The sequence below is a fragment of the Capricornis sumatraensis genome, chromosome 4 (genome assembly GCF_032405125.1).
Source record: "Capricornis sumatraensis isolate serow.1 chromosome 4, serow.2, whole genome shotgun sequence".
Lineage (NCBI taxonomy): Eukaryota > Metazoa > Chordata > Mammalia > Artiodactyla > Bovidae > Capricornis > Capricornis sumatraensis.
Window position 1 is genome coordinate 150,748,998 of NC_091072.1, and position 15,671 is coordinate 150,764,668.

At 52.6% G+C, this 15,671-nt stretch overlaps 1 protein-coding gene across 3 annotated transcripts in view; it reads right to left on the reverse strand.

Annotated features, from left to right (window-relative positions):
* TSPAN9 (tetraspanin 9) overlaps positions 1-15,671 on the reverse strand; it is a 187,538-nt gene that overhangs the window by 138,749 nt on the left and 33,118 nt on the right. Inside the window, exon 1 of one of the 3 annotated variants that reach the window (XM_068971616.1) lies at positions 4,867-4,877. The exons of the other annotated variants lie outside the window; for them this stretch is intronic. The gene's annotated coding sequence lies outside the window, so the exon portion shown is untranslated. Of the gene's footprint in view, positions 1-4,866; positions 4,878-15,671 lie in introns of those variants that run through there. 3 annotated transcript variants of the gene reach the window in all.

Sequence of the window (15,671 nt, forward strand, 5' to 3'; positions counted from 1 at the left end):
TGGCCATCAGGGAAACGCAAATTGAAACCACCGCCAGCTACCACTTCACACCCATGGGGACGGTCATAACATTTTTTTTTTTTTTTTGGATGGAAAATAACAAGTGTTGGCAAGGATGTAGAGAAACTGGAGCCCTCTTACAGTGCTGGTGGGAATATAAAATGGTGTGGCCACTGTGGAATATAGCTTGGCAGAGCCTCAAAATGTGAAACATAGAATTACCACATGATCCAGCAACTCCACTCCGAGGCATATCCCCAAAGGAATTGAAAACAGGTGTCCACACAAAATCTGTGCGTATGCACGCTCACAGCAGCTCTATTCACAGTGGTCAAAAGATGGAAACGGCCCAAACGTCCATCAACAGACGAACGGATAAACAAAATATGGTATACACACGCCGCGGAGTATTATTCAAGCCATAAAAAGGAATGAAGTACTGATACATGCTACCACGTCAGTGAACCTTGAGAACATTATGCTAATGGTTGAAATAAGCCAGACACAAAAGGCTGTATATTGTATGATTTTATTTATAGAAAACGCCCAGAATAGGCAAATCCATAGAAAGGAATCAGATGAGTGGTTGCCAGGGGCTGGGTTTCAGGGGGACTAGGGGTGACGGCTAAAGGTGCGAGGTTTCTTCTATCTGGGGGCGATGAAAAAGTCGAGGAACTAGGTATGGGTGATGGCTGCAAGAGGGTGTGAATGTCCTTAATACCAATGAACTGGACACTTAAAAATGGTTAAAACTGTAAATTTTATGTCATGTGTATTCTACTGCAGTCTTTTAAAAAGGTTTAAGAAATGGAGAGGACTTTGGGAAGGACAGGATACCTGACATCAAACCCCTGAGGGTGTGTCCAGAAGAGGCCAGGAAGCTTGTTCTGTGCGTTCCCAGAGTCAGGACCCTCAGGACATCAACCCCAGGAGGAGGCTCGCACTCCCCAGACCAGGCTCATGGTGTCACCTGATGCTACTGACACCCCCATTTCCAGGTGGACAAACTGAGGACCCCCAGGCACGCAGTGATGGGGGGGGGCAGGGCAACCGTGTGGTCAGCCATCAACTCAGAGAGCACACTGTAGCTTCACAGCATCCAGGCTTCACCGAGGCCCACTGCCCCCTTCTTTTTTTCTGTAATATTAACTAGTCTGCGCCAGGTCTTTTTTAGTTGCAGCGTGTGGGCTCTAGTCCCCTGATCAGGGAGTCCCTGACCCAAGACCCTGGCAGTGGGAGTGCGTGGTCTTAGCCACTGGAACACCAGAGAAGTCCCCTCCACTGTCCCCCTGACCTCTGGCCATCTCCTCGGCCTCCCTTTGCCTCAGTTTCCTGCCCTGTGAAGACAGGCACGACACCATCACTAGGCTCCGAGGCTGCTGGGATGAGCTGGCGAGCCCGGGAATGCGCCCAGCAGCTCCAGGTACGGACGGGCTCCTTACAATTCGGCTCCTTTTTCTACCCCAAAGCGGAGAAAATGACAAAGACAGAACAAACTATCTCAGCAGGGAGAGAGCTCCAGGTCAGAGGAAGTAAGGAAACGCAAAGGCATCACTCGGCCATAACTCGTATCAGGTGGGGACAGGCCAGACTTGAGCTTCCACCCTTGAACCTGGCAGGGCCACAGTTTGAGACCCTCCCCAGAGTGGGCTCCACCAGAGGAATGCGCGTGTATGCCCAGTCATGTCTGACTCTTTGCGACCCCAAGGACTTGTAGCCACCCAGGCTCTTCTGTCCATGGGATTTCCCAGGCAAGAATACTGGAGTGGGTTGCCATTCCTTCTCCAGGGGATCTTCCCAACCCAGGGATTGAACCCATGTCCCCTGCATCTCCTGCACTGCAGCCAGATTCTTTACCCCTGAGCCACCTGGGACACCCCCACCAGAGGAGCGAGGGGGCAATGAAAGGATGAGGGACCCAGCGGGGGCGGAGCGGGGGTGTGCATCAGGGCTGCCACAAAAAGAAAAGGTGGAGAGAAACGAATGGCTGGAAACAACAAAAATAAAGCTTGCCAATAAAAATAGCAGTAGCTTGCGTTTTTAGAGCGTCCCATGTGTGCCAGACGCCACGCTAGGCATTTCACACAGATTATCTCGCGGAGGCCTCACATCTCTGTAGGCACATGCTATTATTATCTCATCTCACTGGTGAGGAAGCTCAAGCTGAGGTCAAGAAGCATGCTCAAGGTCACACAGGTGCCACCGAGCCACGGCCCAGTCCTGAGAGCTGGCCCGGAGAAGCCCATCGCCAAAGGGTGACCCCCTTCAGATACCAAGTGCCAGTTCCCGCCCTCTGCTTTTAGGCAGGAGCCTCCCCACCCCAAGCATAAAATCAGCACAGAGCCCAGAACCTTCTCCCCACCTCCCCATGCGAGAAAGCTGAAGCCAGAAGCCAGCATAAGAAGAAACTGTGAGAAGACCCAGTAAATATTTAGGAAACATTTAAGAAGAGAAAAAAAGAGAGAACTGTTTTCACCAGCTCCATCAGCTTCAGGAGAACACAGGCCGCTTTTAGAGGTTGTAAATGCTGGTGTTCGGGCTCCGCCAGGCCAGGGAGGCTCAGGTTTCCTGAGCTGGCAGGCAGGCCGTCCACAGAGACACAGCTGACATGCTGCGGTGGCCTGGGGAAGTGACCATCCCAGCCATCCCAGCAGGATGCCCTTAGGAGCCCAGGAGTCCGTGTGACGTCCAAGTCCACGTGGAGGACCAGCGACTCCGCAGGCAAGAGGATGCCAAGGAGGTATCCAAGACGACCAGGGACCACCTGAGTGGGAATGGAGAGCATGCGGGGGACAGGTAGGGACAAGTGGGAAGTGGGCTTCCACTCTGGTTCTGAATAGCTCCCCCCTCTGACCCTTGGGACTCCAGTACATATCAGGACTGCAGGGGGATTTAGTAGTTAAGGGAATGCAGAGATCCAGCTTCCTTTTTTTTTGGGGGGGGGGGTATAGTATATTTTTTTTATTTTTAATTGGAGGATAACTGCTTTACAATGTTGTGCTAGTTTCTGCTGTACAACAATGTGAATCAGCTGTAAGCATATATCTACCCCCTCCCTCCTGAGCCTCCCACCCCCTCTCTCCCATCCCACCCCTCTAGGTCATCACGGAGCCCTGAGCTGAGCTCCCCTTGCTATACAGCAGCTTCCCAGTAGCTGTCTGTTTCACACATGGCAGTATATTTCTGTCCATGCTACAGAGTTCTAGTTCTGAATGATGAGTAAGTCCTAGAAATGGACAGTGGTGATGGCTGCACAAGAATGTGGAGGTGCTTAATGCCACTTGTGAAGGTGACTTTTATGGGTCAACTTGACCGGCTGAGGGATGCCTAGATTAAACTCTTTCTGGATGAGGGTGTTTCGGGTGAGGTCAGCACCTGCACTGGTGGACCGGGTAAAGTAGGGGGCCCTCCCCAACATGCGTGGACATCATCCCATCCACTGAGGGCCCAAATAGGACAAAAGGAGGAGGAAGGAGGGACTCGCCCCTCTTCTCTTGCCTCAGTATTTGAGCTGGGCCATCCCACTTCATTTCCTGTCCTGGGACGAAGACCTATACCATTGGCTCCCCTGGTTCTCAGCCCTGTGGACTCAGAATTTCACCACCTGGGTCTCTGGCTGGCAGATGGCAGACGGTAGGCCCTCTCAGCTGCCATAACCATGTGGACCAAGTCCTCAAAATAAATATATAGTGTAAGCTGCTCAGTCGCGTCAGACTTTCGGCAACCCCCGTGGTCTGTGTTCTAGGGAATTCTCCAGGCCAGAATACTGGAGTGGGTTGCCATTCCCTTCTCCAGGGGATCTTCCCAACCCAGGGACTAAAACCGGGTCTCCTGCATTACAGGAGGGTTCTTAACCACCTGAGCTACCAGGGAAGCCCGTAAATATACGTCACATATAAATCTGCTTCCCTGGTGGCTCAGATGGTAAAGAATCACCTGCAATCCAGGAGACCTGGGTTCAATCCCTGGGTCAGGAAGATCCCCTGGAGAAAGGAACGGCAACCCACTCCAGAATTCTTGCCTGGAAAATTCCATGGACAGAGGAGCCTGGCGGGCTGCAGTCCATGGGGCTGCAAACAGCTGAATACAACTGAGCAACTAACACGTTCACTTTCACATATAAAATCACCATGCTAGCGGGTCAGGATCTAAATCTCTCTGACCCAAAATCTGGCTTCTTAACTGCAACAGGAGACCGTTCTCTTTGTCCACCTGAACACAACAAGCTCACAGAACGTCTCACTGCTGGGAGTGAAGGTTGCCGCAAAGGCCAGTATTTATCCAAACAACACATGCAGGGTCTTCAATGCCACGTGATACACCACGTCCTGATCAATATCCACAAAACATAAGCACAAAGGCTGTTCTGAGCCAGGACCGTAGGTGTTCTCCAGGCTCGTGTGGGGGTCAAGTTCAATCGTATCATCGGCCACAGAAATGCGGGCAGAACTGCAAGCTTCCCTTCTTCACGCCTGTGTGAAACCGGGCCCGACCGGTATTACCTAACAGGCCGTGGCAGCACGGCTTCATTTTAAATTGGGCTTTCAGAGCCCATTTGGAAGGCCGGAGCAGAAAATTCTTCTATCTGACAAAGACCATCTGAACTGCAGAGAAGCAAAATCAACTGGGATCACATGAAAGGAACTTCAATTAAGCTTTTCTTTCAGAGGGAGACACAGAAAATGCCTCCTTGTCAGAACACGCAGGAAACACGACAGAGAAAAAGAATGCATATTTTTAAATCATCCTTCAGTTGTAAATTTACAGCCAATTCAGAGAAAACATTGGAGGGGCAGAGTGTGATGGAGAAGGAAAGAAGGAAAGGGGACCCAGGGCAGAGGCTTCGCCCCCCCCACAAGAGCTCACCCCACGCTCTGCTCAGGAAAAGCGCTGGAGACCTGGGGTCACAGGCAGGAGGGTCTTATCTGTTTCATAAGCACGCGGAAGTCCCCGGACACCCAAGACCTTTTTGTTGTTACTGTAGGTTATTAAAGAAAAAAAAATTTAAGTCACTATTGACTTTGTTACAATATTGCTTCTGTTTTATGTTTTTTGGGCCCCAGGCATGTGGGATCCTAGCTCCCCAACCAGGGATCAAACCTGCACCCCCGGCACTGGAAGGCAAAGTGTTAACCCCTGGCCCGCTAGGGAAATCCCCTGAAGAAATTTCAGAAATCACAGAAGAACATAAAACAGGAAATAAAAATCACTAACAATCACTACCATCTTTAACATTTTTGGTGTATTTCCTCTACTCTTTTTTTCTTCATCTTGCAAAAGGATTGGAATTTATAGTATATGTAGTTTTACATCTTATAGTATTTGCTTGATAGTTTTCCATAAATATTATCTAGAATCACTATATACAGTTTTTGAAGACTCGATGTTTCTTTTTCTTTTTTTTGGCTGCACCATGCAGCAAACAGGATCTTAGTTCTCTGGTGGTGGTTTAGTCGCTAAGTCGTGCCCAACTCTTGCGATCCCATGGGCTACAGCCCACCAGGCTCCTTTGTCCACGGCATTTTCCAGGTAAGAATACTGGAGTGGGTTGCCATCTCCTCCTCCAGGGGGTCTTCCTGATCCGGGGATCGAACCTCGGTCTCCTGTGCTGCAGGGGGTCTCCAGGACTGCAGGCAGGTTCTTTACTGACTGAGACACCAGGGAAGCCACTAGCTCTCTGAGCAGGAGTCAAACACGCACCCCGCTCCTGCCCTGGAAGGACTCAAACACGCACCCCCTCCTGCCCTGGAAGGACTCAAACACGCACCCCCTCCTGCATTGGAAGGAGTCAAACACGCACCCCCTCCTGCACTGGAAGGAGTCAAATACGCACCCCCTCCTGCACTGGAAGGAGTCAAATACGCACCCCCTCCTGCACTGGAAGGAGTCAAATACGCACCCCCTCCTGCCCTGGAAGGACTCAAACACTCACCCCCTCCTGCCCTGGAAGGACTCAAACACGCACCCCCTCCTGCCCTGGAAGGACTCAAACACGCACCCCCTCCTGCCCTGGAAGCACAGAGTCTTAACCACTAGCCTACCAGGAAAGTCGCAAAGGTATGTTTTTTTTTTTAAGGCTGTACTGTATCAAAATTTACAAACTAAACATCCATTGCTGATAATTTGGTATGTTTCCAATTTTTAACTATTGTAAGAAACATGACAAAGAAGATATACATGTATATACACATATGTATCTACGTCTATACATATACACCTATATATGATTAGTTCCTTAGTATAAATTCTAAGGAACAGAATTACTGAGTCAGAAGGAAAGAATACATCTCAGGATACTGATATCAATTTCCAACGAACTACTAAAAACAATTCTAAGTGACATTGCATTTTTCCAACTCTAGACATAAACAGCATTTTTGGGATTTCCCTAGTGATCCAGGGGATAAAACCCCACCTGCCAACGCAGGGGACATGGGTTCAATCCCTGGTCTGGGAAGATCCCACATGTGGCGGAGTAATTAAGCCCGTGCACCACCAATACTGAGCCTGTGCTCTAGAGCCCGAGTTACAACTACCGAAGCCCAATCGCCCTAAAGTCTGTGCTCCACAACGAGAGAAGCCACTGCAAAGCAACAAGGATCCAGAGCAGCCAAAAGAAATAAGCAAAAAAAAAATTTTTTTAGAGGAATTTAAACAAATACTCTTAGAGAGAAAGAGTCACTGGAAGAATTAATTTGGATAAGTCATGAAAAGTACCACTTAGCAAGCATGACAGGAACCGAGAAAACACTCATAAAACAATAGCTTTTGTTTAAAAAAAACATAATACACAATAACAAACCCACCAAAAAATTGCTTAATCCTCAACCCACTGGAGGAGATTAAAGAGTCCCACAGCTGTCTCTCTTGTCGGAAGCTCATCCAGGTCTTGGATGCATGGGGGGAGACTCAGGGCCCCAGGGACTGCGCCAAACCCACAGAACCTCAAACCGGGGGTGCAGGAGGTCTGCCAAAGCTGGACTTGGAAAGGCAGGCGGGCAGCTGGTCAGCACGGAGCCTCAGCGGCTCTGAATCAGCTGTGCACAGAGGAGGAGGAAGACAAGCTACTGGGAAACCGAAGGGCCACAGCCACCCCAGCCAGGACGGGCCCTGGGACACCAAGAGTCAGCAGCGCCACGGTTCCCGGTGCCACCGGCTCCTCCCGACCATGAGTCTGGAAGCAGGTGACCAGCACAGCACGGCTCCCGAACTGACCCTGACATATTGTCCACCAACAGCCCTGGGAGGTGAGTCAACAAGGCATTGTCTGACCGCTCTATCGAGAGGAAGCAGCTGGACAGACCGACACCAAGTGCAGGAAACCTCCACCTCCACCAAGGCTCCCCTTGGGCCCCGCCCTGTGCAGGAGGCCCAGCATTCGCATCCTGCCTGCCTGTCCCTCCGGGAACCCTGGCCAATCCCGCCGCACCCACCGCCTGAGCTAACATCCTTACATTCTGCTCCCCTTTGCTTGGTGGCCAAAATATTGATACAAGCTCCTTGCGCGGCATTTTGGCAACACTCATTGGGGTGGGGAAGTGGGTCTCCCAGGTTCAACCTACCAGTAAACAGAAACCAAGGGGCAGAGAAACAGGCAGGGAAACAACAATCACCTTAATTTGAAAAGGACATGCCTCGTGGCAGGGAGGTGACTGTTTTTCCGGACTGAAAGGTGAGCAGCAAGCACACACCAGCTCACCGCCACAGCCCAGCCCAGGGCTGAGGACCAACCTCCCAGAGAAGGGGAATTATTGCCAATTTCCTCATCTAGAGGCTGGACCAGGGCCTCTGAGGCGCCAACAGAGGAGCCCAGAGTCCCTGCCGGGTTTGGGAACAACTGGGAAGAGCAGCTGAGTGGTTCACATTTGACAGAGAGCCAGGCCTGTCTCCTGCCCTCATGCTGCGTAGCAGTTGGCCTAAGGCGTGAGGTACTGCTGCTGCTGCTGCTGCTGCTGCTGCTAAGTCACTTCAGTCATGTCCAGCTCTGTGCGACCCCATAGACAGCAGCCCACCAGGCTCCGCCGTCCCTGGGATTCTCCAGGCAAGAACACTGGAGTGGTTGCCATTTCCTTCTCCAATGCATGAAAGTGAAAAGTGAAAGTGAAGTCACTCAGTCGTGTCCGACTCTTCGTGACCCCATGGACTGCAGCCTACCAGGCTCCTCCGTCCATGGGATTTTCCAGGCATGAGTACTGGAGTGGAGTGTCATCGCCTTCTCCAGAGTGAGGTGCAGCACACCTTAAATCAGGGTCTGCAACTCAAACCTGCAGACGCAGGCAGAACATGGGAATGAGCAAGTCCAGCCAGACACCCAGGCATGTCCCCGGCTGCATCAAGACCTGGGTGGGTGGGGGGAAGGGGGTGTCACGAAAGCATAGGCCCCACCCCGCTGTAATACCTGAGGCTCAGATGGAGCCAACAGTCGTCTCTGGGCCATTTGGGCTCCAGGCAATAGACCTCCTTTCATCTCTTTCAACCCAGAACTCTCAAGTTTCTGAGATCTCTTCAGGGCTTCAATGTTGGCTCTGAAAAATAGTAACATCACTGGGCCCAGATCTGACTTAGGGGCCAGATTATAACCTGGGCTCCCAAGGTTGGCTTTCTCATCTATAGTGAAAGTGAAAGTCGCTCAGTTATGTCCAACTTTTTGCCACCCCATGGACTTATATAGTCCATGGAATTCTCCAGGCCAGAATACTGGAATGGGTAGCCTTACCCTTCTCCAGGGGATCTTCCCGACCCAGGAATTGAACCAAGGTCTCATGTATTGCAGGCAGATTCTTTACCAAATGAGCTTTCAGGGATCTATATCTGTATCCTCATAAGTGGGGGCAAATCTGAAAGCCTGGCATGGCGGGGGGGAGGATGAGATGGGGTCAGACCTAACCCCTGACCCACAGAAAGCACCGGAAGAATGGTGAGTGTAAAGCAGGTGGGGTTGGAAGGGCCTTTGGGAGGAGCACCCCCAACCCACTCAGTCTCTAAAGAGGAAACCTCCAGAGGCCCTGCCACCGAGTCAAGACACACAAACAAGCCAGCAGCCAGAGTGGGGCTGGCCCCAGACCCCTAGGCTCCCACCATGTCCACAGAGACCCCAGGAGCCTCTGCCGTCTCATCTGGTTTGTCCCTGCTGGCTCTGTGACTGTCTCTCACGAGTTCAGCCTCTCGACTGTGACGGGCAGCTGCCTCAGGCAAGGGCCCTGTTCTTGGCTTTGTTTCACCCTTGGAGCGCAGCCCCATCAAGGTGACCCAACCAGGTGACCGGAGGTTGCTCCCTGCCCCCTGCAACCCCACTCCCAGTGAGTGGGCACCATGGGCTGGCCCTGTGCCGAGCTCAGCCCCTGACCTCCCCCAGCCCTAGCTGTCGGCTAAGGGAAGAGGGCAGAGGGCGCGAAAGGGAGGGAGTGCCCTCAAAGGTACAGAGGCTGGGGCTCAGGGAAGGCAGGCAGAGGCCAGGGAGCAGGGCTGGGCCGGAACGGGGCTGGGGCAGAGGAGGAGAGAGGATGAGCGGATGGGATGGGGGTGGGAGGGGGCCTGGAAGGAAGGCCAGGGTCCCCAGGTCAGGGGGGCTCTGGACCAGCTGGCCTGCTGGCCTTCTCCCACACCAGGGCACTAACCAGGCAGTGTGCAACCAGCCACGTGTCACCAGCCGGGTATAACCGGCTGGATCCCAAAGGGCTCGCTGTGTTCCCTGAGGTGGACCAGGGTTGCAGCCTGTTCCCAGGCCCTGGGGGTATCCTGTCCGAACTTGAAAACTTTTCATCCCCATGTCCGGAGCAGTCAGGCCCTGGACGTCTCCGAGCCAACCCCACAGCACACGTGGAAGCTTCCAATTACCAGCAGCGGAGAAGCACACATCAGCCTTACAGAGGCAACGGGGAGGGAGACAGGAGGAGTCCGGCGGCTCCGACGTGGGGAACCTGGAGGGCTGAGGGAGCTGCGGGACCGCTGGGTACACACCTCCCGCCCTCACGATACAGCCAGGCCACCGGCACTAGGCAGCCCTTGGGAGCGCCTTCCATCTCCTTCCATCTCTCCCCTGGGAAGCCACCAGAGCCACAGGACGTCTCACCTCCCCTGGTGGCCAGAGAATCCTAAGGAAGCCCAAGGTCACCCACACCGTCCAGCTCAGTCGCTGTCACCTGATGCTCTCCCTCCTCCCCAAGTCTCAGCGGGCAGGGGGGATGAGACGACAGGCAGGGGAGGTGAGGGGCGGGAGGGGAGGCAGAAGAGAGAACACGCAAGCGTCACGTGTTGTGAGATTTCACAACGACGACGGTCCAGAAAGTCAGAGAGACTTGGGAAGTCTGCCCCAGAGCCGGCCTTCCCCCTGTGGAAAGAACACAGGCTCTGGAAAGCCCCAGACATGCGTTTACATTCCTTCTCTGGCATATTGCACTGTGTGACCTCGGGGAGGGGAGGACGCTCATGAGCCCCTCTGAGCCTTGCTCTCTTCATTCCACAAAGCAGTGGCCCAGCACAGTGCCTGGTGCAGCAAGGGAAAGCAATGACCCCAGGTTAGTCAGGGCTCTAATACTGAACCATCCTCTGCCCCTTTGCAGGCATCCTGAGGGCAAAAAGCATAGTCCAGGGACTTCCCTGGTGGACCAGTGGCTCTGACTCCCTGCTCCCAATGAAAGGGGCCCTAGGTTCTATCCCTGGTTGGGGAACTAGATCCTACCTGCCGCAACTAAGACCCCGCACAGCCAAATAAATATTTTTTTTTTAAACAAAACATTGTCCAGTCTGGGGTCAGAGAATGAGTGCATCTGAGCTCACTGAGAACACTGGTTTGTGATCGACTTTCTCATCTACATCCCACCTGCTCCAGTGTAAGCAGGGCCACCCATGGGACATGTGTCTGCTCACAGCACCATACCGGGGGTACTCAGCTCCACTTCCAGCCCACGAGAACCCCCGAGACTCGACCCTGAGCCCCCAGCCCTCCCACACTGTCCACTAAAGTTCTGTCCTCCTACCTGTTGGCCTCGGTGAGTAGAGGCCACCGGACAGTATTCACACCCCTGGAGGCACTGGCACAGAAAAGGCAGGGGTGAGCGTTTTTCCTCCAGGTCACAGATGAGGGCAGCAGACCGCCCGCTGCCCCTGGCCATCAGCCCTCGGCTGCTCTCACCTGGTGTGGGAAGGAGAGTGAGTGGGCGCTAAGGAGCCTAAGGGCAATCGCAGTGGGCTTGAGCTGAGGACAAAGGTTTTCCATATTTGTCAATAAATACAGAAGAAGCGTCCTGTCTTACTGGTGAAAGAAGGATGGGGACTTCCCTGATAGTACAGTGGATAGGAACCCGCCTGCCAATGCAGAGATGGGTTCGATCCCTGGTCCGAGAAGATCCCAGTGCCCTCAAGCAACTAAGCCCGTGCGCCCCTACTACTGAGCTGGTGCTGCAGGGCCCGCGTTCCACAAGAGAAACCACTGCAATGAGAAGGCCGGGACTGCAGCGAAGGGTCACTCACTGCAACAAGAGAAAGCCTGCACGCAGCAACGAGACCCAGCGCGGCCAAAAATAAATAACTTTTTTAAAAAAAAGAAGTACGGATCGGGGAACCGCATGAGAAAGCTAGGTAAGCATCCTGACTGTCACTACTAATGGCCGCAGTGCCTCCTATATGCCAGGCAGGTTCTAGACGCTTGACTGTGTTAACTCGCATCGTATTCATAACCACCATGTGAAGCAGGTCCTTTATTATCCCATTTCACAGTAGAGAAAAGGTCTCCGAGACCTTGTCCAAGGCCACATGACTGGCGAGTGGCGGCCAGGGCATGAATCAGGATGCACGCGGCCTTATCCGCCGAGTGTACCCCTCTTGCCACCCCTTCGCCGCCCAAGCCCTGCGCTGCCCTCAGGCCCTGGGATCCCTGCACCTGCAGCAGCGGCCCCCAGGGTGCTCTCCCCAGCCAAAGAGTTGGGACTCAAGTCTGCTACAGATGGGCTCCCCTTCCTGCAGGGACGAGACCCGGGAGGAGGCAGGGGCCGGAATTCTACCCTGATGCTCTGTTCCCATGGATTCAGAACCCTGGGAGAACAGAGATGGGGGGATTTCTGAATGAGTGAACACAGAAGAACAAAGTTATGTAAGTCGGCCGGGAACCCAGAGAGAGAGATGGGCTTTCAAACAACCAGGCCTGGGAGTGGGGAACGCCCCATGAGTGCGGCTCCCTCGACGCTGCCGCCTACGGGCAGAGCAGGGCTGGCTGTGGGCTTCCCGACGCTCCTGATTACAGAACCACAAGGTCGACAGAGCCCAAGGGCAGCAGCAGAGGGAATGCTAAACACACGTGGATCCCTCCCACCAAGAGAAGACAAGACGCCTTAGGACACAAAAATCAGACAAATGGTGCCGCCACCGAGGCCTCTCCTTCCCCGAGTTGTTTCTACTAAATTGCTTTTATCAATGGGCTTTTATCACCAGCTCCCTCCAGCAGCTTATACAGTGGAGCCCAAGAAACATATCAACAGCTCTGCCCTTTCAGGGCAGGAGGTGGATGACAGCGGGGGGAGAAATTCTCCAATCACCACCCCTGTGGGCAGACCTTGTTGCGCCCATCAGCGAGCCAGACGCTGCAGGCGGCCTGGGCTGCCTGCCTGCACTGAATGTGGGGAGCGGGAGGGGGAGACCGGGCAGGCTTTGGCTGGAAGTTTATTTTTTCCATAATTTAGAATGAAGCTATCTTTCCTGCCCGAGCACTTTCTCCCATAAAACCGTCCTGCTGGGAAAAGTGAAGATTTGTCATCTTCCAGGCTTACAACTCATTCTGGCACTGAGAGTGCGGAGCTCCGACGAGAAAAGGCTCGGCCAGGCCAGGAAACCAGCAAACGAGCTGGGAGGTGCCCAGAGGCGGCCACCGGGCTGTGGGTCTGGGGATACAGGTAGTGGCAAGACAGCAGGTGGGACTGGAGAGGAGGCGGGGGTAGCTATTGACAAAGGGTCCTGCACGGTCGAGAGAACGAGGCGGCCGCCTCAACCTCGGCTGTGCCCGCAGTTATGGCCACAGGACGGCTCCAGAAAGGCAGGAGTGGTAGGGGGTCTAGAAAGATGCTGCTGATGAGCGTATCTGCAGGGCAGCCGCCCAGATGGCAGACAGAGAGAACAGACTTGTGGGCGCACGATGCGGGAGGGAGAGGGTGGGACGAACTGAGAGAGTAGCGTGGAAACACACCCTTTACCACATGTAAAACAGACAGCCGGTGGGAATTTGCTGTGTCAAGCAGGGAGCTCCACCCAGGGCTCTGCGACAACACGGAGGGGTGGGACGGGGCGGGAGGTGGGAGGGAGACTCGAGAGGGAGGGAACACACGTCCACCTGCGGCTGATTCGCGCTGATGTACGGCAGAAACCAACACAGTAGTGTGAAGCAAATATCTTGCAATAACAAATTAAATAAATAAATACCAGCAGAAAAAAAAAAAAAAAAGGCAGGGTGAAGACCAGACTGTCCAGCCGTGGAGGGAGGGGGTGTTCATCCCTGAACTGTCCCAGCAGAGGCTGGAATCCACCAGACTGGAGCCCCAAGGCCAGGCGTGAGAGGGGAGGATGAGCTGTGAGCATTTTCCATCCTCTGAGAGTCCCTGTGGTTACCTGACCACAACCTCGAGCCCTGAGGAGCTGCGTGGCCTCAGGAAGGGCAGGTCCTGTTTTCTGGATTTTCATTCTTACCATTTATAAAGTGCCTACAAGGGCTTCCCTGGTGGCTGGGACAGTAAAGAATCCTCCTGCAATGCAGGAGACCTGGGTTCAATCCCTAGGTCAGGAAGATCCCCTGGAGGAGGGCATGGCAACTCACTCCCGTATTCTTGCCTGGAGAATCCCATGGACAGAGGAGCCTGGCGGGCTACAGCCCATGGGGTTGCAAACTTGGGGCTACAGTCCACTGGGTTTGCAAACATGACTGAGCGACTAACATGTTCACTTTTCATAAAGTGCCCAAGACTATGCTCTGTTCTGCACGTGTATTACCTTGTTGAATCTCCACTGTAAGCCAGGAGACAGGCGCTGTGCCCGTCACACAGTAGGCGCCCAGTACATATCTATCGAATGAACGATATATGAGTGAATCCTTTCCACCAACGGGAAAACAGGGACCTAGAAAGGATGAGCGTCTTAAGGTCTGGCAGCCGCGGCAGCAGAGCTGTCAGTAAAGCTGGCTGAGTCCCCAGGGCCTGCATCCTAAGCCACTACATTGCTCCTCGTGGCCACCTCCTCAGTCTTCAGAGACCCTTAAAGAGCTGGTGGCTGTGAACAAACATGACTAGTGCATCGCAAAGAGGTATCAGGTTTTGTTTTCCAAATCCGCTCTAATAAGCCTGCATTTAGAGGTGGTCATACTGAGTAAAGGAAGTCAGAGAAGGAGAAATATCGTTATGATGTCCTTTATATGCAGAATCTAAAAAGAAATTATATAAATGAATGTATTTACAAAACAGACTCACAGAGTTTGAGAATGAACTTAGGAGTGCCAGTGGGGAAGGACGGGGGGAGGGATAGTTAGGGAGTTTGGGATGGACAAGTACACACTGCTATATTAAAAATGGGTAACCAACAAGGACCTACTGGACAGCACAGGGAACTCTGCTCAGAGTTACGTGGCAGCCTGGATGGGAGGCGGGGGTGGGGAAGATGGATACATGTGTCTGTATGGCTGAGTTCCTCTGCAGTCCACCTGAAACTATCACAACAATGTTAATTGGCTATACTCCAATACAAAATAGAGTTCTATTTTTTTAAAAATAAGCATGCATTGCTCTTACAAATGAAAATAACAAAACTTCTCAAAGTATTCCTGTTCAGCCCACAATCTCACAACCAAGGGTGGTGTGTCCATTTAAGAACTAGTCAGCCAATCAAAAAGACAGAAAATAAATGAATCGTTCAAAAACTTAGAGTTGTCTGCAAGGATGTGGGGAAACTGGAAGGCTCCTACATGGCTGGTGGAAACATAAAATGGTGCACCTGCTTTGGAAAAGAGTCTGGCAGTTCCTGAAGGCGTTCAGCCTCCAGTCACCATACGACGCAGCAATTCTAGATATCTTCCCAAGAGTCATGAAAGCACATGTCCACACACACACACGGATGTGCATGCTTACAGCCTCATTATTCGTGACTATTCAAAGTGGCAGCAGCCCAAAGGTCTGTCCACTGATGAATGGATAAGGACGAAACGTGGAGTGTCCCTGCAGCGGAGTATGACTGAGCCTCAGAAAGGAATGAGGTTCCGATACGTGCCACCACATGGATGAACCTTGAAATACCACGCTAAGTGAAAGCAGTCAGTTACAAAAGACCACATAGGGTCCGATTCCATTCGCATGAAACATCCAGAACAGGCAACACTATAGAGACGAAAAGTACATTAATGATTGTCTAGGGCTAGGGAGGGGGTGGAAACTGGGGGAAGAGGAGAGAAGCTGATGGGGACAGCATTTATTCTGGGGGGAGAGGTGACAAAATGCTCTAGAATTGATACTGCTGAGGGTCACACAATGGAGAATGTGCTGAAAGCTACTGAACTGTATACTTTAAATGGGTGAATTTTAAATAGATGGTAGCGAATTATATCATAGTAAAGCTGCTTTTAAAAAAAAAGAGCCAGTTGCCTATCTTCCTTAATTTTAAGGGATTACAAGGAACCTGCTAAGGGGTCGAGATCATGATGT